Source organism: Wasmannia auropunctata, unplaced genomic scaffold (assembly GCF_000956235.1).
Source record: "Wasmannia auropunctata unplaced genomic scaffold, wasmannia.A_1.0 LD336060.1, whole genome shotgun sequence".
Lineage (NCBI taxonomy): Eukaryota > Metazoa > Arthropoda > Insecta > Hymenoptera > Formicidae > Wasmannia > Wasmannia auropunctata.
This window is the reverse complement of record NW_012026830.1, coordinates 2,324,445-2,350,140: the sequence shown is the minus strand read 5'-3', so window position 1 is coordinate 2,350,140 and position 25,696 is coordinate 2,324,445. Positions and strand designations below refer to the sequence as shown.

The 25,696-nt window shown below is 38.6% G+C and overlaps 1 long non-coding RNA gene across 1 annotated transcript; it reads right to left on the bottom strand.

Annotated features, from left to right (window-relative positions):
* Positions 1 to 1,534: 1,534 nt before the first annotated feature.
* On the bottom strand, positions 1,535 to 3,446 carry LOC105450561. The gene is made up of 2 exons (XR_974475.1): positions 3,114 to 3,446; positions 1,535 to 1,901 (listed from the first exon to the last, which is right to left on the bottom strand). It is a non-coding gene; the product is annotated as an uncharacterized LOC105450561 (long non-coding RNA).
* Between the last annotated feature and the right edge of the window lie 22,250 nt (positions 3,447 to 25,696).

Sequence of the window (25,696 nt, the reverse complement as noted above, 5' to 3'; positions counted from 1 at the left end):
GTATATACACGTATCACGTCTCTTTATCTTGATATTGTACATCTGATCAAGGCTTTCTTGTTAATGTGTCTTCATGAAAAGGAAAATTTAAAATTTATTTTTATCAAGATTCAGATTGACGCTTTTACACGTTATAACATTTATATTAGAATTCTTGGTTCCATTAAAAATTGTTTAATGTTAATTTTCTTTATAAATTCAAAGCCAATTTTCTTTAGCAGAAGTTTCCAGAAAATTTTGCATAATTAACAAAATTATAATTTATAAATTGAAATATATTGCAAATTAAATTCTAAATAAATCATTACAAACTGCCGTAAAAAGACAAACGTCAGAAATTTTACCTACATATCATCATGAAATATATCATGCGACTAAATTTATACTCTCAACTTATACACCTTTTTAATTCATTAATTATAAATTAATTTATTATTAGTGTACACGATAAAGAAACAGATAACGTCATATATACCTTTTTAATTCATTAATTATAAATTAACTTAGTACATATTAGTGTACATATTATAGTACGATAAAGAAACAGATAACGTCATTAAAGTATCGTCATAAAAAGACAATTTGTCAAAACGAACCACTGTAGAAGGTTTCCAAGAACGAAGAATAATTTATGACTTTTTTTGACTGGCTGGTTCGAAACTTTAGTGTCATAAATATATTATATTCACTCACATCGTTTTCTCGCTCGCATATCCACTCCGATTTCTCTACCTAAACCCTCATCCTTGCTGGTATCTCGACGGTAGTGTAACCAAATGCACTTGGGACGAGCTATTAATATGAGAGCCCTATTTCGGTCTGTGGTGTGTTTACAAGCTCGAGCTTGCCCCGTGCGTGAAACGGAAGTACGGCGGATTCGCTTTTACGTGAGACACGTTGGAAAGTCGCGTTTAACCGAGTGCACGACTGCCCGTCGTAATTTCCCTGAATTAATTAGATTGCGTTCGCTGTGTCAGCGAGTCCGGGAGCTACAAAGTTGTACATAGAAAGCGCACGCCAATCAACGTGTCACTCATAGAGAGGAAAAGTGCGGTGGAAAAAAAGAAGTGCCGCGCTAAGAAAAGATCGTGTTTCGCCATAATTAAGGTCGCTTCCTGATTTAGATAATGACTCGCGGTATCTCCATTTTTTCCTTGCAGAAATTATAACGGCCGCGATTTGCAAGTAGTGATAAATATAATTAAATACTAGCGAATGTATGTTCGCAAAATTAATAATTAACATTAATTATCTCTCTCGACGTAAAATACGCAAAAAATGGGTAGGTATAAAGCGATAAACATTTACATATACTTCAAATTCAAATCCATTATGCATGCGAGCTTTCCAAGCTACAGTCAGAAATTTAACATTACATTTATTTGAGCTTTTATGAAAACCTAAGGACGTAATTATAATTTTGCAAAATGTTCGTAATAGCGTGAATTAAAAAAATTAAAAATAAATCTAATAATAAACATGTTTTAATATTTTCTTCGCTGTTAATAAAACGTTCCAATTCTAAAAAAAAAGATATTATTAAAGTCTGACTTTAATAATATTTCTAAAAGATATATGATATGATGATTGACACGGTACAGTATACATGTATAACAATTATAGCAAAGATGGAAAATCCGGAGCAAATTTGTCGATAGAGTATAAATATTCACGTGATGAAACGTGAATATAAAATTGCATCGTCTCGTGTGTTTTCATGAATACGATAAGACTTCACTGTTGCTGACCGTTTCTCCGCGTTCCTTTTCTCTTGGTTCTCTCCGTATTCGCGACCCAAAGATGCCGAGTACGTGGTTGCGTAATGCTCAACGGAGGAGAAAGTCGGCCTTACGAGGACTGCGGAGTTCTGTTCGTGCACGTGGAGCGCGCAGACGCTGGTTCTGTAACCGCGATCACCGAGCGTTACACAAAGCGCAGATTTCCATCGTACTTTCGACGGATAAAACACTCGCGCTCGGCCGCATTATCTCGCCCGCTTATCTCCATCGTCGAGTGCTCGGAAAATACGCGATCCACACTTTGACGTGCGCTTTGTTGATTTTCCTCGCGCAACTCGAAGTTTCGATCGTTAAAATAACAGTCTCACTTTTGCGCCGCAGTCCCAAATAGATATTTTGTTCGTAATCGCACCAGAGTACCGTTGCCGCTATTCACCGTTACTGCTAATTGTTTCACGCTCAAAAAGACCATCCCGGTGAACCGAGAGAGTTAAAAATAAATTTATGTATTCTATACTGCAGAAAAATTTAGATTACATGATAATTTTATCTCTTTGCGGTTAAATCAGAAAAAAATCTTGATTTAAATATTTGTGCAATCTATAATAAAATTTGATCGCAAGACATGCAATAATGGCTATATACTCGCGTTCACAGCAACGTGAAATCAGATAAAGTTAAAGCCTTTTCCGGCACTAAGAGTTACAAAAGGATTACGTTAGCACCACACATGATGCTAGATACGTACGAGCAGATACGAGGATAATCATTGACAATGCAGCCTTTATTCTGCGATGTCTTTATATTCAAGACGTCCGTAATGACGATTAATCAAAACTTTCTCAGATCGGGCAGCCATCGACGGAAATGTTTCCGTCGGGAAAAATGTTAATGGAAAGGAAAAAGAATTCGCGTTTATTTGTTAAAGCAAGCTCGTCAACAGGGCGCTTTTGATCCGAAAGACAAAGCTCACTTTGTCTTCGCGTAATCACCGCCACCGATTCCGATACGGATGACGGTTGCAAGGAGACTGTGCTTATTCCCACAAAAGTATACCGCCAGGCGCGTGTCTTTTTACGGTCAGATATTCTCGCGGCCGTAACGATTCTCTTGCAAAGAAGTTTCCAGCTCGAGCCGGATGACTCGTTATACTGTCACGCGAAAGAAGAAACAGAAAGCGATAAAAAGTACATTTTTCAGCATAGCTCGCCTCGTGATCTAAAAAGGATATTTATCTTGCAAGTTATGTCACTCAACGTAGCTCATCGGAATCATAAACTCTCTGTAGTGAACTCTCTTCATTATGTTTACAAACTAAAAATCTGACAGAGTAATACGCTAAAATGTGTTCCAGGTTATTAAATTTGTAATTACCCGTTAATGTCAAGATTGCCTCGCTCAATCAGAATTTATGCCCGTTTACGTCCCCGCCGTCTTCCTTCATCCAATATCCAGAAAGTAATGAAAGCATTCCGGAATTTGCGCGTCAAAAGAAACTCGATTTATGTTTCGAAGTCATATAACTTTCTGAACGGGAAACAAGCCAGGGACATATATCTTTACGGAATGTCACACGTTTTCTATCGAGATTCCTTAACAGATTCGGAGTCAATTTTTTCCCCGAACGAAAATTGTGAATCGTTATCTTTGAAAAGAATTTTCATTTCCTCAACGAGAAGCACGGCGGGACTGTTTTAAAGTGAGATTCACATGAAAACAAGCGAAGAATCAATTATTTGTTTGCACCGTTCACTCCAAATCCAAGTGTATAAATCTGTAATAACATTTTACGCATTTATATTTTTACACATTTTATCTGTGTTTTACACAGTTAAATGCATATTTTTTTCACGGTTAATTTCACAATAATATGTGCAAGCGTGTAAAAAATATGCATTTAACTGTGTAAAACACAGATAAAATGTGTAAAAATATAACACGCGTATAAATGCGTAAAATGTGACTACAGATTTACACACTTGGAATTGGAGTGTTGGACTTTGATGGACGTCGCAATTGTAAACGCCGATGATCTACCGGAGAGGTTTTAGAAGCTGTATTACGTATTTAGCAAAATTTCTGCGAAAACGGTTTCGATGGTTAATTTAATTCGCAAGTGCGCTAATACTCTCGCGAACGACTGGCTGCCTTTGTCTCGACGTCTCGTATTACCGGGACGGTAATAGCGGCTGTTATAAGACCGCGTGTCATAAGACCCCGGCGGCAGGCACCCGCAGGTAAAAATTGCATTTTCTCATGAAAGTCGGATGAATCATGCCGACGGCGCAATTCCTACGGTCATCTTCTCTCCTCGAGGTTACGCTCCTGGTCCCCCGGCTGTGGAGCGGCATAATAAGATTTCGCCCGTGTGTTTCGCTCGCTCGCTCGCTCGCTCGCTCCGGAGCGGTAAACTCGAGAGACTCCTGAGAAAGGAAGGAGACCGCCCCGCTCCGTAATTACGCTCTCGATGAGCCGCTAATCCGACCGTACGGCTGAAATTGTTTCAACAGCGAGTCTTATCGTGGTCGAAACGGCGGCATTTAATCAGTATTGAATCCGTGACTTCAGACACGCGTTAAGTCACGAATATTAGTCTTGAGGACTGCAGAAACTTTTATTTTCTCCCGCTCGAAAATATATTATAGTCATTAATTAGAAAGCTCCAATCCGATTCTCACTCGAGACTCACTATTTGCTTCGAAAAGCTTAAACACTTACAGACAAACTGTTCAATGCTAATGAGCTTTGATATGCATTCAACGAAGACTCAACGTATTCAGACTCAACAGAGTGAATATGAATTGTATTGCTCCTACGACAGGAAACTGTTCGATTCATCTACTTTCACTCGTCGGATCAAAATCTCACGATAGATGCTTTCCGTAAAGCCGTGAGTCTCGTGAGAACCCGACACAGACCTTCCTGTGTTTGAGCTCTCGGTGCAAAAAGGCCAGACACCGTAATCTCGACAGCGATCATATTTTCGAGACCATTGACTTTCGCAATTCGACGGTTTTCCTACGCTCGGTAGTCGTCTTTGTTTTACGACGGGAGGGAGGAAGAGCGAGGGGGGGAGGATGAGTGGGCCTAAAGTGAGATCTCCGAGGTCTCGACTATTTTACGCTATCGTTTATTCGGGAAATAACCTTGTGAGGAAGATACGCGATAAGACGACAGCGTAAAAGTGCTATCTCTACGAAACGCGACACCTCGATATCTACGCGCATGTAATAGGTGTCGATGCGTTCCACGGAAGGTGAGATCTCTTCCTCCTCCCTCGCCTCTCCCCTATGCACCTTCTCCTCTTTCAACTTTCGATCGCATTCCATTTTATGCGTCGGCGAATCTAGGTTATCGCTTAGACTACCATCGTCGCGCAGCTATATCGGTTTCTGCGCCTAAGATACTACGCGCGAGCCGCCTCAAAATGTCTGTAACGACGTAAGTGTCTAGAAAAATTTAGCAACCCCTTCAAAAATTCATTATTCTTATACATTTAAGCCGTTAATTATATATTACGCTTGAATCAAATAATTAACGAAGAAAATATATTTGCGACGATAATTTCCCAGTGAGGAGCACGTGACGAAGAAATACTGCCGCGATCCAGAAATCCTGTCGAAAAGATTTGAAAATTTCTCTCGCGATGCGAAGGTGGAATGAGAAGAACTCGACGAAAGATTTTACTCAACGGAAATGTCTTTCGCCTCTTTTACCTTCTCAGGCGGTTTTTGTCAGAATCGCCGTCGACGTCGACGCGCTTTTCGTACTTTGCACAATCCTGCGAAATGCCTGTTCGTCTCTGTCTTGGATACGCTGACACGGATACGTTCGCGAAAACTTGATGTTCCGACAGAACGCAATTCCACTGACGGGCAAACGTCTTATTTGGAGAACACTGTGAGAAGAGCACTGTAAGATTGTGCTACCTCATAGAGAATCATCATGTATCGACATATCTTTCTCAATGTTGAATTATTTTTTTAAAGATACTTAAAAATTTATTTAAAAAGTGTCATTACTTGCAGTGAAATTCTCAATAAAATTACATCTTTTCATTTCTCTATTTTTTAAAATAAATTAATTAATTAACTAAAAATAGAATTTGATTACTTTTAAATAAAAATTAAGAAACACTTTCAAGGCAATACTACGTATGTTACAGATATCTAACGTCAAATATATGTGTTACGTTTTACCTACTTTAATTGTAGTGTTTAAAGTAGTGGATCAATTCAAGATCAATTATGATACAAAGATCTTATTTAATGTAATATAATGTAATGTGATGCTTCTTATCTTTTTTAACACAATGACTCACGACTATTTGTATCAGATTAATATCTCCACTCACTTTGAATTAAATTATTTGACCTGCCCGACATGCAGTTCAACTGGCCGCGGATCTCTGGGATAGCGATGGCCGGTTACAGCGCAGTGAAGCGATGTGAAACGCGAGGCGCGAAGGCACGAGGAAACTTGAATTAATAAAGCAAAGCTTACGAGAGTGAGAAAGAAAGAGAGGGAGAGAGAAAGAGAAAGAGAGAGGGAGAGAGGAGAAGGCAGTGGCCGCGCATGTATTTATAGATCGTCTTGCAAGTAAGCCACTTCGGTCGCGTTCAATTACGCTTCTTCCGCGTCGTTCCGATATGCCCATTTTGGTCCAATCTCCGTTCTCTATTAACTCGATCGTTCGACGGCTCAATTTAAATCGTCGGCGCGGTTATCGACCCGAGGAAAAAGGGTGGAAGACATTCGCAAGTGCACGAGCGAAAAACATCTTTCGTATATGAAACAAAATGTACTCGCTCTTGTGCCTTACTTCATGTCGAAAATAAGTGAAAAAAATCATAAAAACATTTCTAAATAGTCTTGATCAAGATATATTACATGGTCTGAATCAGACTTTAAAAATCTTTCTAAAAGATGTCGTTTATATTCTGAGAAAAGATGACACTTTATAAAAGAGATTTTTAAGCACAATATACGTGACACGAGTGCTGTTATTATTCGCGTTTACTGAGAAGCAAAAGTTCGGGTATTTTTGCGAATTAATGATGAAAACCGAGAACGCTCGCCGTGAAAGATTTTTTCACTGAATTGAGCTGCACGCATCTTGATCAAGCTTACAACTGCAACGAACTTAATATACTCGACGATTACAACCAACGATAGCCAGTAGCGTCGGTGGTACTACCTTGTAAACCGAGCAGCCGAAGTTTAAACTATTCGCTCCTTAGAGGCTCAAGTATCCGACCGAGTGCTCAGCCAAGTGCCTGCGGTGAGTGTATATACTGGAAAGCAACTAGAAACGCAGAAAGGAAAACTTTGTTTTATGCCCTGGGCTTGTTGTTGTAATTTAAAGTTCGTTTCCGCATAGAACCTTCCAAACCAGGTTCGAGCTTGAGGAAGGGATCCGCGTTAGCGCGTCGTAACATATAATAACACAAATGTAGAGTAACATTTTTCGTTTTGTGCGTCATTTTGCAATGACGCTCCTATAATACCGCCCCGCCTGTTTCTCGCGCAAGAGATCGCGCCGAGAGCGAAAGCTTGGTGAGCCACTTGGGGAAAGCTCGGATGCTATATCCAACGCGAAGGAAGAAACAGCCTTCCAGCCGAGTGTATGATTAATGCCTGGCAAACTTAACTATAACCGCCTCGCCACCGCCGACGTGTATACATTATGACGATGCAACGTCAATGTATAACGCGAGGAACTCGCGCCGTTCGTACGCCGGAAACGGCGCCGTTGAGACGAAACAGTTAAATCCGACGCTTGCCAATACATAATTTGAAAGAGCCAACTCGGAATTTCTTCTATTTACTCTGAGTATATTTAAAGAATGTTGTTCATAAAGATAAATCATCTGATGGATCCAACCAATTAATATATTTCTCTTATCTTCTTTACATCTTTATAAAATTTATTTACTTTTTAATAATGCACGTATACACATATATACGTTTCCTTAATATTATTTTAATGTGGACATATATATTTCTATTGTAGGTATTATCATATATAATATTCAGAGTTTACTTATCCCCTTTAAGTATGTTCAGAAGATATAACTTACGACCGATTTACTAAATCAATGCTATCATAATCTTACGAGCCAAGAATTAATTATAACGATACGGTAATCGTAGTAGATTTCTAGTATATTTAATGCGTAAAAAAATATCAAATTCGTGACCGTCTAAAATTAAATTACACTCCCGCGAAGTTTCACCGAAACCTCGTGGTGACGTGAAGATTTCTGGCACGACAACAGAACCAGCTGCCACCTGTGAGTCGTGCGAGGCGAGTAACATGATACACCGGTCATGATAAATTCGCGATTTAAACGATAAAGACAAATGGCGGTTTATGTCACGATAAAAACCAATTAACGTTCGCGAAACGCTGACTGGACCCGAGTAAACTGTCGTTCTCGGTTGCAAAGGGCAGCGCCAAGCGTTAATTAATTAATTCCGCAAAAGGTCGCCACGGATGTCGTAACGTCGTCCTTAATTTCTGCAGAAAACGACTACCTGAGATTTCACAATTGTATCCCCGATTTCATCTAGATTATACAATTGATCCGCTCCCTCGTAAAACGGAAAAAGGATTTTACATATAGCGACTTGCGTTGCCGTATATTAGATACCTATTACGTGAATCGAGCCTATAATAATATCCGATGGAGAATCGAGATATCTGGAATTCTATTTTTATTCCACGGGAGATGCTCACATCGTTCATGGTTAAATCTTCCAAGAAGTGAAACTCAGCGAGGCGCAATGTTCTTGCACTCCATCGTGATTACTCTCGCAAACGATGGCATTTAATCTTCGCGCGAAATCGAAGAAGCTTGTAAAGTAAATCGCGTTTGAGGTCTCGCTTGCGGGATACACGCTGCCTAACGATTGATGGTTTCGCGCGAAGGAGGCACGAGGGGAAAGAAAACAGCGGGTAGACACATTGACCCTTTCTATAGATCCAACAGACTTTTACCCTCCCCCCTAGGAAGTTCGCAACGTTGTGTCATTAAATGTACATTAAGATCTAATGCACCCCCCACGTTCAATCACCTTCGATTTAATTTAGTTTTCTCCCTTTTTTCGTATTTTCTCTCTAAAGAGAACGAAGTTCTCGAAGTCGTAAAGATCTAATTCATAAAAATCTTGAAAATTTGTTTCAAAGCAGAAAATAGTTAAATATTTGAGAGATATTTCTATATCAAGCGTTCGATGTTTCTCGTCGTAAAGTGGCATTAACGAAATTAGAAAATACTGGACTTGGTCCAGCGCCAATATCGATTTCTAGAAATAAACGGCGGGTTATCGTGTTGTAGAAAAGCAATTAAAGAGAAGTAGCCGCGGGATGGAGAACGGAGCTGTAAGAATGAAAGATGAAGTCCGTGTTGAAGTTAAATGGTAGGACGATTTTTCAAAGAATCTCACGCAGAGAAAAGATGTGAAATCGAAAACAGCATTTTTACAATCAAAAAAGAAGTATTTAACTCTTCTGTCGGAAATTTTGTTTCGGTAATAATATTTATACGAGTCCAATTCTACAAAGATGCTCATTTATGTCGAAATAAACAGTATAAAGTTAATTAAATCGTTTATAATCGCCGAATTTAAATCCCTTATTTATCATATACAAGTATCTGATTTCTGATCAGATAAAAAGTTATTTCCTCATTCAGCAAGACAGAGTTTGACTGTCTAGCGATATTCGTTAATACTGATCATTCGCCGATGTGTCTGATCGTAGTAAATGAAATTAACTCACCGGTCTGCTTCATCAAGCTGCCGAGTCGTGTGAAGTGGAGAATCATTGTCGTACCTCGTGGGAAGGATTTCGCGAATAAATATGAAATGTACGGGCAGATCTATCGTACGGCACGACGCGCAGAATCCCGGATCTCCGAGAGAGCTGCAGACGAAATTGCATTATGTCGTCCGAGAAGAGACCGTATCCAACTTTCGGTCCCTCGAGGGCGTGGGAGACTCGCGCCGGAAAGACGGTGACGTTACCAATTAATATCCAATTACATACGCCGCCTATGCCGTATTATCGACCGCGAATTATATCTGCGGGGAACACTGAAATCAAAATTAAAACAAAAAATAAAGTAACATGTAATTAGAAATGCAAGATTAAATGATAAATTCCAAAGTGCTTCCTATTCCTAAATAATACAGATATACTATTTTCTCTTAAAAAAATATATATATAGAAATATATATATATAGAAGAATATACAATAACATAAATATAAATACAAACGCGTTAAAAAAAATACAAATAAATATTTTTGCATATACTTATATATGTATATTATCTTTTATCATGTATGAAAAAATCTGTATTTTTATATTTCACTTTTAACGCTTTTATATTTATATTTGTGTTGTATATTCTTCTGTATATATTCTGTGTATTTTTTTAAACAGAGAATATTATCCAGTATCCTATTATCCAGTAGCACAAAATAATATATGCATACGCGATATATTATATCTTCTATTTTTCCCTATGATGAATTCGCCAATAACAGAATGCGTTAATTACAAATATAAAACCCTTGCATATTATTATGCATAATAATTTGGCATTATATCGAGAGCATAATACGAGTGAGATTAAATATCATAATATTATCGCATAAATAAACAAAATCCACTATATGAGATATCGCATTCTAATATACACAATAGCATCGATATGGGATATGCATATGGCATAGTGTTACTATATAATTGAGTAAAAACCAAACTAATTTAGCATTTTGCGGTGAGTTGTTTATCTTTATCATCTCTGTTGTATCGAGAAATATTTCGAGAGCAACGTGGACGCTGTTTTCTTACTTTATTAACCCGCCAGTTGTGTTTAACCACGAAACGTTATGTGCAATACTATACAAACAAGGATGCCATGATGTAAACATAGAACGTACACGACTTTCGCGGCGCGGAGCGTGCTTGATGTAAACGTTGGCGATAAGCAGACAGTGATAAATACCATGAGATTGTACACACAATTCGCACCTGATGATCGATTCTACACGAAAGAGGTCGTTTCCCAAAAAAAAAAAGATATTAATACGTCTTAACCTTTTCTTGGATTCTCGCAAATTGCAACACGTGAAATACGATAAAACGACTCGTAAACACTTATGTCATCATGAAAAATATTTATTTTAATTATCGTTCCATTAACAGGGTAATATATTTGATTTATATTAATATCTTACTTTATATATTCTAGGTATATCTTTGTAGAGAGATGCGGATCTTGTTGAAACTCGCATATATTATTGCAGAATATGATTCTTTGATTAAGAAATGTGTCACACTGTTTGTTTTCGTTTTTCTCTCGTTATGCAAACGAAAATGTCTTGCACAGATGCTTATACCACCCCGGAACAATGTGTAAATTGCAAGCTGGAACGCGAAGTATGAGCGCGTGAGTCTCGCTCGCATCGTAAACGCGCGAGTACGGCACAGGTGGACGCTACACGTGCGTCCGAATGATGTCATTATGCTTACTCTACCAGTGATCTTTCCATGTTTGGTCTTTTGCAATGGCGAACGTGCCCTGCGGGATAGACAAGTAGTCTCATGTCCATGCCATTCCGCGAATAATTGTCAATCTTTTATCATAATCTCAAAAAATGTGTGACTCATCTCGTTCAAGATGCAGAGCGTGTATTTTCAATTCGTGCCTAATACAGTTGATTAAAAGAATTTATTTATGGTCAGACGTGAATATTTCGTATTCCTATGGTAATCAGTTTTTAAGGATCACAATTTATTAAAAAAAAAAGATTGCTAATTTAAATCGATGTCTTTTTAGCAAAAATTTGAGAAACTAATTGATAGGAAATCGTAGGCCAATGAATAAGCAAAAATTTTTTTCTGCGTGTTACATTAACATTATATATTTTAATATTAAAACGTACAAAATTGCGACAAATTCATGTAATATCCAGAAAAAATTTTTGCTCGTTCATTGGAATACGATTTCCTATCAATTTGTGATTTAATAACGAGCCGGATTGTTGTTTATTAGATTGAGAAATTAAATTTTAGGTTACATAAATATTTACTCTGTCAGTCAATTCAATATACAGTGAACATTATATTGCAACTTAATGCAGAATAACACAAAAAATAGCATAAAAGCGGATTAGCCATTAAAACAGACACAATATTCGGAACTTTTATCGGAAATAAAATTCTAAAGCTTTAAAAATAGAGAAAGAGATATTTAGGACACCATGGCACAATGTAACTTCGCATCGTAATCCACATGGTGGATCAACACGAGCGTTGCTCGTGTAAGTTTTAAAACGTATGCGTTAGAACCATAGAAGCAAAGTTGCAAATCCGCAAAAAAATGCTGAAAAAACGTTCTGGAAACCATATCGAATACGCGGGACGGGATTACGATTTATGCTATGGTCCGAGATACAGGAAGAGGCCTGACAAATCTCGCGCATTCTTCGGGATCGTATATCATCGCCGCTATCAAAAATCCATCGCGATTTATGGACGTGACGTATCCGCCAGACGGATACGGTATAGACGCGGTATAGAGGTGTGCATAGATCTCTTTTTTTTTTTGCTTCGTAAGCAGAAGCATGCGCAAGCAGTTGATTTATTCTGCGGCTACATCCACCATTGCCCCGCGCGCGCGTTCGCGGCCATGACACGAAAATCCATCGTCGCGCGCCGGATCCCAGACGCGTTCTCAAATGATGAGGTACGAGTCGGAATGCCGTGGTCCGTCCACGCCTATTGAGATTCCAAACCTAACCGATGGACCGTCCCTCCACCGCTAAGAAGGATATTTCCACGCTCCACGGTTTCTCGAAGCTATAGAACTGAGTGGACAGGCGCTTTCGGAGTAGTCGCGATCGATCCCCTTTTGGCGATGCACAGTCATGAAGTTTCCTAATGGACTCACGGGCATTTGGCGCGATATGGATGATATAAACCGGGTACCTATAATAGGGCGATACGCCAAATTATGCCAGACTAAAATATACGAGGTATCGCGTTATGGAATATCCCGCAGCTGTGTCGATAAGCGGCGACCATAGCGATCGGCGATGGTCAAGTATGTACTACTTTTCGCTCGCGCTCACGTATCGTATCGATGCCTGCGGCGGCGGCGTGGCAAACTGTCGCGTCGTGTCGTGTCGTCTCGCGGCCAGGGTCAACCACTTGTAGAATCCTGGCAAGCATCTATGTGGCCGCTCGCGGCATTCGACCGGATACCGTGCCAAAATCTCACGCCATTACAGCCTTTGTTCCACCGTCAATGACCCCTTGACGCTCCCGCGCTATAGCGACGCTCTCGCGTTACCTCGGCGATCTTATTCGGTGGATGCCGCAAATGTCATTAAACTGGGCCGTTAAGCTCTCTTCGTCGTGTTAACACTTTAACTGCCTCATCACTCACATTGGGGTGACAAATGAGTTTCCGCAAGAACTCCGTCACCTATATCTATGGTTTTATTTACTCAATCGAAAGTAATATTATTAAATATTTAGAGAATAAAAAAATATTATTTGTACCAATTTGTACTAATTTGTACTAATATAACGTGCGCTTATTATGCGGCACGAGACAAGAGATAGATTTGCCTGAGCAATCGACAATGTGCCTCGCTCTGCGTACTTTACAGTCATGCACTATTCAACTTTTAGCCTCCCAAAGCTCACGCTCGAAATTAGCTTGGCAGCGTTAAGAGCAACAGCCAAACAATGAAGCTAAATCTGTCAGTGTACCATTATGCTAATAATAATCACTTTAGCTCTGTACTTATTGTTAGAGAAACGATACCGAGTAAATAATATAAATGATTAGATATCTGACTGTCTAAGCGTCAAAATGAGCTGTTTAACAGATTTTGTGAATACAATGAGAATAAAAGGATCTCTCTGAATGTATTTCCTGTAATATTCGCAGAACGCATTATTTACGGCAGATCACAGCATTAACGGAAATCGTTGCCGAATTGTCTCGATAGGCCGCACGATAATCACAGAAATAGACATCGCTCCCGACTGGCGTAGTCGACCCGGGGGGCACGCACGCCTCGTCGTGCGTAATGTGTGTACGTACATGCCCGTGTGGCATGTGTGCATATGCATATGTGTATGTATGTGTACGCCCGTCGCGATGATATACACGCAAGCCTAAACAACGTGAGCGCCGCATTGCGGAAATTCCAGGATCGCATATATTACTGATGTTAATTCATTCCCTTTATACGTACTCGGCCATGTGTGCATTTACGTGCATTTACATGTGCCGTGTACAAAAGGGTCTCGCGAATTCACCACGCAACCTTTCGACTAATACGAATAGCTCGTTCGAAACCGGAGTCAATCTGTTCTTAATAAAATTTCACACAAAATATCTGAATACATCAAAAGTTTCGGAAAAGATCTTTTTAAGCTTTTAAGAAATTTAAGAGATTATATTAAAACGAACAGAAAATTAGCTGTCGTTACTATAATAGCATGCATATATCAATGTCGCCACACACACACACGAAAGATAAATCGAGTATCATCGCATTGGTGATTATAATTAGCGACACGGCGATATTCTTCAAACATCGGGTTTTCGCACTTTCATCATGATGCAATTAATCCCACCTTGAGTAGATTACGATCACGTAATTGAACCAAGCGCGGAGATCTTGTTCGCGAGCAATAGACCGCGCCGGTATAATTAGTCGGGTGCAAGTCACGTGAGTAAATTTTATAATCGCGAATAAGCAACAGGCTTCAATTTCAAGATCCATCGGGGGGAGCCTTTACGCGCGATGGAACGGGAGGTAGCTTCTCTCTTTCTCTCTCTCGTAGGATAATCCGGAACAATAAGTTCTCGATAAGGAAGGGAAAATCTCGATTGAGGAATCTCTTTGTCCTCTGAGAAACAAGGTTTCCGCTTCCTTCTCCTCCTCCTTCCGCGCGCACTTCTCGTCTAATAATTAAAATCTATAAACCCTTTAGCGGGATTTAATGATTTGAATACGAAAGTGACGATTAAATCAACGTTGTCATTAGTCTTGCATAAATTTATAAGGTTCTTGTAAAAAACGAGAGATGGATATATACATATATTTATAAGGTTCTTGTAAAAAATGAGAGATGGATATATGTATATACATATATTTTTCATACTTAAATATAATATTAATCAGTACGTAGAAGATACTGTCAAACTTGTTGTCGAACGGTTACTATGTTAGCTCATTAGCAATGCAGGACACTTTACCTGTGAGTAACGCGGATCAATTCGATTAATTGAACGAATCTGCAATTATAATTACACGCATAATATCCGCATATTATCTACAAATTTAATATAAAATTCATGACTGTCGCATTATTTAAATAATTTGATAGAATTATAAATTTCGCAATAATAAATATCGCTTTTCTCATCTTAGATATTCATGTAATTGAAAAGATATTATATTCATTATTAATTGTAATATTAATATTCTTATAATAAATTTTAACCACTGTCTATATAATGAATCTAAATTGATGTCTGTGATCAATTGGAATTATTGATAAATTGAGTCTCGATTTAAAATAGCAATAGAATTTATTACGAATTTCTCGTGATAAAAATATCTATTTCTCTCAAATTGAAATCTTAAGAAAGGGAATTTCCGAAATTAACGACATTATTAAAAATGTCAGATAATGTTGATAAAGTTTTAAAAATTGCAAAAATAATTTTATCTGCAATTCTTATTTCTTTGGAAGTTTATCGAAACGCTTTTAAAAAATTCTTTCATGTTAGGATACTGATTTTTAGGTGATTCCGTAAACATCTTTATTGCTGTGGCTCGGCAATTTGAAAACCGCTTGCAGGTATTCGAGATATCATCTGAAATTACTTAGAGATTAAAGGATAAAATATTCGACTCGATGCTATGTCCGATATTAGAAATTCCAGCGCGCAGGCGCCCCTAGATAACATCATTTATGTGCCCTCGTGTGCATGTATTCCCATTTGGAATCACAGTCGAGCCATCGGAAGAAATTCCCGTTACAGTGTTCCCGTCCTAAGTTGCAATTTAAATGCGCGTTCTCAGTTACCACGCAGCTTCCGTGAAAAAACCCTCCCCCCCACCCCTCATACGAAAATTCTAGGATTCTACGAGACAGCGAGAAACGCATAAGAGAGAAAACGGAACGTATCGCAAAGGTATCGTCTCTATTACCGTCTTATCGAGCCACGTTTCGTATCTAAACAAGTACAAAGTTAGCTAAAATTTTCGAGGGAAACTTTACCTTTGAAATATCGAATTGGAAATCTCATGTTGTACACGATTCTATCACAGGAAGCACAACCGATACTATTAGGCGAGACTATAGCCATTCTCCGATTTAAGTTCTCCCAGATAATATCGGATAATGGATTATTCTCATACTTTGTGGAATTTCGGTGGTCGGTGAAAAACGAGCGCAAACTATGAAGAAATCCGGTCGATTATTGTCGCTCTCTTCAAAAGAGAAAGAGAGAGAGAGAGAGGGGGGGGGGTAGAGAGAGAGATGCTCATGCTGCTGCGTCTTTGCATTCTTCGCCGTTCCACGGAACCGCCACGTCCGGAGAAAAGAGAGGACGACGAAGAAGGTGGCAGGTAAACCAGTTTCTCCGAGCCCCGGCGGGACCCTCGGCTCGGGTCGAGGTCCCTCAAGATGCCCTTCGTTCAAGAATTCCCAGGCCGAGATTCAGTCCGGTGTACCTTGCTCTGCACCGCGGTCTAACGGTCTGTCTATTGTCCTCTTTGGGGTTCGTAGCTCGGGGCCTAAGGCCCCAAATCGCGATCTGGGCGCCCCGAAATCCATCACGCGCACCCTCTTTCCTCTCGTCTTCACATCTTTCCGATCACTCGCATCATTGGCGAGACACGAAAAAAATTTGTTCTTCGAACAATATCGTGAAGTGATGAAGCGAAATGGATAGCTGACGGATAAATTATTCTTTATATTAATTCTTTATCTGGAAATATTTTTCCTTGAATTCTTAATCGTGAAATAAATAAAAAAAATTAAAATCAGTACATTAAGCTTATTAATTATAATACAAATCTTTCTGCCAGTATAAAATAACAATACAAACTCTAATGGCTTCTTTGATAATAATTTTTTTAATCCGTTTAATCTAAAATAAATTCAACTTTTTTAAAAGGGAAATTTCCAGTTACAAAATTGGTTATCTGTTACATAGGAATCTACACTTTGGAGAAACAAGTTGCAAATTGATTGCGATAGTCCGATAATATAGTGAAATGTTTAAAATTATATTAACACATCGGCATGCATATATGATCAGTTTCATATACGCGAAGCTGCTGTTGAAAAATCTACTTGGCAAGTAACCGAGTGAAGACTATCTGAAACTAGGGAAGCACCTTCTTCGAATCACGACTATCAAAAGACGCATTCGTCCGAGGCAGTTCGAACGGAATGCAGTCGACGGGATGCAACGTTGCACGGTCGCAGTCGCTACAGGCGGCGAGACGTATCGCGAGGTATATAATGGTTGCCCCGGCCGGGAAAGAAGGCGGATGGAAGCAATGGAGAAGGCGAAACTGGATGTAGCGAGAGAGGTGTAGCGCAAGATGAAAGGGAAATGACGGGTATAAATGGCAGATATGCTGATACAAGAAATTCCATAGGCCACGAGATATCAAGAGATCGTAATAAGGAGAGAGATGAAGAGGAAGAGTAAAGTAATAAGAAGTTTGAAAGCAAGACAGCATAAATTACATGGCAGTATGTGTAGATTTTGTGATGAAAGTTTAGACATGAATAGTCTAAAGGAGTTCCTAAAACATCATAATGATAAAACTATACATACGTGACGAGACTTAAAATTCACATTGAAAAACTGATTGAGACGAGGATGAAATAAATGAGGATAAAAATAGAAATATATGAAAGAGAAACAGAAGTTCACAAATGGCAACGCAGACATTGACAATAATTACAAGCGGAAGGAGCAACCTCGTAGAGAAAATTATGGCTACAGGAAGAAAAGGCGACAAGCAAAAGGAAACTGTGCGAGATGGAAACGAATAAAAGGACACTGTGAGAGGAGAAGAAAGACGATCGTATGATCCGAAAGGGACGAAGAGGGCGGGAGACGGCTCGAACGCCTTGTCCGTTCCAGTGGAAAGAACGAAAAGGATAAGTGGAAGCGCAAACGCGCGCGTTGGTAAGAGAGGAACAACAAATGGCAAAGGAAGGCGAATGAGGGAAAGGGAACTACGAGAGGGATGAGGGGATAGAGGGGGGAAGAAAAAGGGAAGAGAACGGCTCGTTGGCTCCCCCGCGTCCCTGCGAGACTTCCACGAAGAGAGACCTACGCGCGGGGTCTTGCAGTCCTCGGCTTCATGAGCTTCCTCTACTCTCGGCACAGACCTGCGGGGAGAACAAGAGAGCGCAGGCCTGTGGCATGGGTATCGTGGTCTCTAACTTTGTATTATTATACGCCTTATATGGCGGTACACCATACATCACGGCGCGGTGAGTCGGCTCGGTCTTGCCGAGAATCAAAACTCACAATCAGTCTCGGCCAGGCGTCGTTTACCTTCAGGACGTGTGTTCGCGATTGAATTCAATTAAACGCGTGGATTTGAGGACGTTCGAATCTTAAAAGGACAGATATCACCTGCGTGTATTAATCGCTTGTCTTGCTTAACCCTAGATAACTTTCGATATCATTGATTTTTTTAATATAATTGAATACGTGATATATGAGACGTGAATATATAATATTTAATTCGCATAATCTGTGCGTGCGTTGTATATTTAAAAACGCAAATTAAAAAATATGGTTAAAGATATAAAATTTTCCCTTACGACTGTTATAATAATCGTAATATTAACAATTTTTACATTAAATTATATATAAGTTTTTATAAATTATATGAGATAAAAACTGTTAATTAAAAGCAAACTGTTAATTAAAAGCTGCAAAATTAAATTATTATGTTTGTAGTTTTTTCACTGCTTTGCGGAAAAAATAGAGATAAGGTCAAATACGTGATAGAGTATTTCCTCCTCACTTTTTAAAATAAAGTTGAATGACTACTAGAATTCACTTTTGAATGTTTCATGTTCATTATATTACTCATTACCTATGTAGATTAATATTCATTAACGTTCATTATTCAGGGCGTTCCAGATCTACAAGCGCAACTCTTTAATTACAGCGAAAATTTCATTTACCATACTATATAACCATTGTTATGTAGGATAAAATCACAATGAAAGATCATTTACAGCAAATATCTACATGTACTACATGTTTGTTATTTTAGTAGAGACTGGCGCTTCGTGTTATGAAAATTTTCATATTGATAACACAATTAATATTTCAACCGATACAAAGCCGATCCACACAATAAACACTCGTATATATATTTATAAACTTTCGCTGTCCATTGTTTTGCTGAATATTTAGTTCGCGAGATGCTTCTCCATCGCGTTTTTTTTTTCTTCTATAATTATATCGATGGAGACGTAACTCGCATGTATACAGAATACGCCGCGATCTTAACGTTCCATCGCGTAGCCGCGCGACCGAGGCTATATCTTCGCCAAGGTCAAAACCAGTTTGGCCATCTTCCAAAAGAAAAGCAGCATCGTCAGAGCGAGGCTTTTCCATAACCAGTTTCACTTGGCCCAGATACTCACGCCAATATATGTCGTTCCCGATCTGGATCGCGTGAGCCTTTTATAAGGGGAATTCATCCTCGCGACTTAGAAATTACATTATCGCAAGAAACACGCACGAATGAGTTTTCCATCTAAACGTCATCGTAAATATCTTAACCAGTCCTAACGATAACGGTACAAGCTAAAGCACAAACACAGGCACTTGTGTATCAAACTCGTCAAATAGTTTTCATTTAGAAACGCCTTCTTAATTTATAATAAAACGAGAAATTAAAAGGTTTGCGAAGCAAACCAATGAAAATCTCGTAAAATAGTTCATGTATCGAGAAACATTTATGCAAGAAAAAAATTTTTCGAAAGTAAAAATAATCAGTTTTCATTTTTTTCCCTTTCGCAATATACCGCCTAACTTTAACTCTGCACGAAAAGAATGATTTTATTGAAAGGTCTAAAAATTTTGCTAAAAACAGATCTGAAAATAATTTTTTGTTGAATCATCAAAATAATTTGTTGAAATGTTAAAGCTGATAAAAATCGCTATAAAACATTTTGATATTTTAGCAATCACTTTGACTTTCGCACAAAATTATTATGATTATTGAACAAAAATGATTTTCAGATCTGGATTCAGCAAAATTGTACTTTTCGTATGCATTTTATCTCATTCAGATTCGAAATATTGTCCAAAGTCCAGAGAATATGTAATCAATTTAAGATTCAATTTGCGATTTAAATTGGTCATAAATTCCAAGTTTCAAAAATAAGTTCCATAAATCGAAATAAACAATAATTGTAATTTGTGCGTTGTCGTATACATTAATAACGTTATATCTCTTATATTTTTCGTCATTTACACCAGACAGATATTGCGTCTATATTACATTACTCACGTTTGATTTTGTCATTTATCTACCTTCACCCTTGCAATTTGTCAATCTGTCACTGGAAAACAAATGTTCCGTTAATTTTCACGGATCAAAAGAAAGTTAGACAATTCATTAATATCTCGCCCCGTCTATCGTGCATAAATGTTTCGGATGAAAAATTACGTCGACTTTATTGCGACTCCACCTCGCGCCTTCTGTCAGAGTCTCAAAGGGTTGAAAACGGACGAGGTGTCACGGCGTGACCTCGTTCGCGCCCGACCACCGGTTGCTTCGGAAGTCATTCGCGAGATGGAGGAGACAATTCTCGCGCCTTTCACAGAAAGCGGAGGAAAAATTTTCAACCGTCTAACCGGGATATATAGAGCGATACTCGAAACGATTCTCGACTCCGCTAGTCACATAGTGCTCTCAGCCAGCTCGCACGCAACCACTTTCACGATCGACTCGGGCCGATAGTTACGTTTCGGTCGTTTCGGTCCGCTCGATTTCCGGAGTCAGGAATTTTACGTACGGAAATGGCTTCCGGCGTCTTATGTACACGCTTGCAGGCGCGTGTCATTTCCGGCCTATAGGAAAGAAACGTTAAACCGGAACGCCGAGTCGCGTGCGGAAGGAAATTGTGCGCCCGGCCACGGCGACAGGATGCAACCTGATGCACGGGCGTGCTAAAATATCTACGCGCGCGAGAAAGGGCGGGAAGACCTTCGATCGGATACCGGTTTTACGGGAAACTATTAGCTGTGCAAATCACACGACGACACGCGCGCGTCCGTCATTAATTACGTTCAACCCCGTTATTTATTAGCGTAATCGTACTATGTAATAGTTTACAGGAGTTTACAGGAGCCCTTCCTCGCCCTCTGATCGACTTGACGCCGATAATGTCATAATTTAGATTAATTCTCGTTTATAAACCTTTTTGTTGAGAAACTCTTTTTTCTACGTGATTTTATTAAACATTAAATTGTGACTTTTAACGGAATTTTGCTGCAAAATTGTTTCTCCCTATTTAAAGAATCGTGTAAAAATTTTAAATCCGATATCAGAAGAGAACATTCGACGATTACGTTAATGGTCGCAATGGATTTCCAAATAAGATTTACAAAAAAAACATTGATCTCTTGAATGGGACACGGGAAGCGACTCAAGTGAGATTAGATCGATCGACGTAATCTCCACGTCTATCTTCGAAGATCGGTCCGTTCTACGCTATTTTTACGTCGGCGTTTCGTGGATTAAATTTTAATCGTCTTAGGAGGCGATGGCGCACTTAACTCTTGCGCAATCGATCGATTGGCATTAAAGCGAATAACCGTAGAGGAGTAAGTCTCTAATTAAATGAAATACAAACTTGTTGAAATAGCGAAATCGTTATTTCCGTTGCAACTTTTGTAATTTGTGCCGGACGTTATATACCTTAACTTCTTCGAAGTTGTTTCTTTTTCGCAAGTTGTTTCATTACGAGCGGAACTTCATTCCGCGTGCTTGAACGTAATTTTTGTGGAGCATTCGAAAACGCTTCTAAAAATAGCTTGCACAAAATTTTGCATCCACGAAACGCTGGTTTGGTTTCAGCGTTTTCGTTTCCCAGCATCAACCTCTTTTCTCCATCGCTCGTACCTTTCACCAAGAGAATGCCAATTCGGATTACGATACGCGGTCATATTTATGACATCACGAGGTTGCTGGGCGGGAATAAACGAAAGTTGCAGGATTACTCTCACTCTCGTTGTGCTCCGAACGAGGACTCGTTTTCTTATGTGTATAACAACAAGAAAGTGAGAACGTACATATCTTAAGCTACTTTTTCATCTCGCAGCATTTTATCTTTCCGCAAGTGCACAATGTCAAGCGTTTCTAAAAAAAAAACTTATTTATCATTATTTTATTGCAATGCAGAATGAGAGACTACACAACTTTTACATACACACACACTCACAGACGGAAAAAACGGTTTTGTTAAAGTATAATCCAAAAATTTAACTATATATATATATTTTTATACAAATTTGAAAATAATTTTGTTATCCTTAAAATAATAATGTAAGATGCTCAAGTTCATTGCTAAAATGTCAAAACTTTTTGCAGCATTAGCCATTATGCTTGATCGTCCTGTATATAATTATTTTGATGAAAGCAAAATTATTTTCAAATATTTAGATAAATTTTTAGATAATTTAGCAAAATTGCTCTTTCCTTGTATTAATATATATATCAGTATATATTAATTGACAACCTTGCACCAATTGCAACTTGTTTCGACGCAAAAAGATATTCGTTTTTATAATTGCACAATATCCTTTCTTTGCAATAATACCGGATACCGTTGTAACCAGTTATATCGGTTAAACATGGGATTAGTAACATTGAAAATATTACAAAATGCCCGAACTATTCATATATATATATATAGGTATATATATATATATATATATATATATATATATAACAAGAACATTCTGATTATTAAAGTTACAAATTTTTAGTTCAGTTATGCTTGAAGGAATCTTTTTTTTATCTGGATTGCAGTTTAAGGAGAAAAGAGCTTGCTAAGCTGAGTTAATTAACCGAGAGGCTGCCGATGATATTGACTCTTTGTGTTTGTCGGGATTAAGCGCAAAATGAAAGGGGAGACATAAAGCCCTTCAGGCTAACTTTCGAAAAAAAAAGGGTGCGCATTAGTGAGAGTGCGCCGTAAAAAAATTAACCGTAAAGTTAAGTCTCTTTGGTTACACTCAAAACAAGTCGGGTTAGGTTAAATGTTCAGATGGGACCATCACACAAACTTTCAGAGTAAAAACTGTCGTGCATTAGTATACAGAACGCGCGCTCGTGCAAAATAGAATATATTTCGATTTTTCTCCCGCGAAAGAGTAGTCAGAAGAACAAATTTTCAAACCGCTTATGTGCATCCTGAAGTTTATCCCACGTGTAACTTTGAAAATCTCTACTAGCTCTCCTCAGATTTTTCTATTTCGTATTCTCTCTCCGCATACTTATCAGATTACACGTAGAGAGACATTGCATGCAGGGAGAATCTTTCCGATTTGATCCAAGTGTGCCAAACTGCAGCGCACTGAACTTTTTACAAAATTCTTTAACACTAAAACGTAAATAGTTTTTAAATTTCCATCGTCACTTTTTATTTCGTGAATTAATTTCATTTTTAAAAAATCGATCACAAAATCTCGATTGTTTCCGTCTTAAATAATGCGAGACGATTTTCCGAACTTAATTTCAACAACAATTTCAAGCCACACCCCATGCACAATATACGTAAAGGCAAAGGTCAAATCGCGACGCATTAATATCCCACGGTCGGCATAGGTATTCAGACAAAGCGGTTGGTATATACACGCGTATCGCGGGCTCCGCACGAAATGCCGGGATGCATAATGAGTTTACGTGATTGCGCCGCGTATGTATGATCCATCGCACGCAATTTTATCGATCCACGCCGCTACGGCTACACACCGTAAAAGGCTGTCGAAATGTCTGGCATTTCTGGACTCACGTGCGCGTCGGTCGCACGTACCTATATGTACATACATACAGAGGGGGAGTAAAGTATCTTTCTGCGTGCAGTGGACCATAATATGCTGCCAATGCGCTCGCCCGGTATGTCCGCGGGTGCGTAATATTCAAACGAGCCGTGGAAAGTCCGGGGACTCGATCGAGCGTTAAACCGTCAACGCGACAGCGCAAAACCTCGACGAGAAGTCCTTGGAGAAAAGCTATCGACGAATTAAATCGTCAACCGATGTGGCGTGGCACTCGAGTGTTTTCAATTGAATCATTCGTGAAATTTTTTGTTTTTTTTTTTCAATAGGATCGTGTTGTGAATACGAAAACATTTTAGGGATAGCCAAATCCATTTCGATGTTTGCACGCGTCATTTACATTCGGATTTTATTGGGAAAGCCTCTAAAAGGTATTGCAACTTTATTTACTCGGAGGTTTATAGATTGAATCGTTCACTAATAAAGATTATGTGAAATACAATATATATACGAGCTAGAGATGTAATAAAGATAGCAATCAAAACAGAAACTTTATACAATTAATGCGTGATAAACTCGATCTCATGAATTAAATTGAGAATTTATGAAGAACACAAATTTCGAGTGTGTGAGTGTTAAGCAAAATTCAACTTTGAAGAAGGATATAATATATGTAACGAAAAGGCCTGTGCTTGCTGTGCTCAGGGAAAATAAAATAGATATAATTTCTTACAGTTTTAGAGAAATCCAATTGGTGTTAATTAAAATTACATTGCATGACGGACGGGAACACATAAAAAATTAGATTTATAAATCAGGAAAACTCAACTTAAGCAAAATTCAACTTTGAAGAAGGATATAATATATCTAACGAAAAGGCCTGTGCTTACTGTACTCGGGGAAAATAAAATAGATATAATTTCTTACAATTTTGGAGACGAGAAATCCAATTGTTAATTAAAATTACATTGCATGGCGGACGGGAACACATAAAAAATTAGATTTATAAATCAGGAAAACGCGTGGCGTCGCAGTCATCATGTTTTGTGTGTGACGTAAAAAAAATATAAAATAAAATATAAAAATCTTATAAAAATCAGGTAAATGAAGAGTTTTCGCGCGCTTGCATAAACACGTTTAAATCGGCTTCCCCCACCCGACCGTCAATTAGATAATATATTCGTGCAAGTGCACAAAAACTTTCCGTTATGTCGAATATTTGTGCTATTAACTATAGCATTTTTGTAAGATGCTATATAGGTACTTTTAATCAAAATTTAGTTAAAATATGATGTATGACTTTATGTATATGTACCTATATAGCGTATAGCAATCTATCTCACAAATGATTGTGATTAATATGCCACGCGTTTTCTCGATTTAAATTCAATTTTTTAAATGTGTTTTCGTGCTTTTGACGTAATTTTAACTAACATAATTGAATTTCTCGTCTCAAGAGCGGTAATCGATGTTTATTTCACTTTCTCCGAGCACAGCATAAACAGGTCTGTTCGTAACGCTCTTTGTTCCCTCTGAATACGTATATCAAACAATCAGCCGTTTAGCATGCGATCATTTGGCTCACGTGCGTGCGAATGACAATAAGGACTGACTTTAGATAACTCGGTAAGATAACTGCTGTGCCGAGGAGACATCAGTAGCAGCGGTAGCTGGAAGCGAAGTTTACGTTTTAGGGGATCAGAGAACTTGTACCCCGGCGTAAATAGCGCGAGTGTCTACTCTGGCACGCGCCTCTGTAAGCTTGCTCGCGCGGTTTTGAATGAACCACGCGCGCGCGAATCCCGCGGGACGAAACGATGCGAGGTATGCACGAAGGGGGACCTATACGACC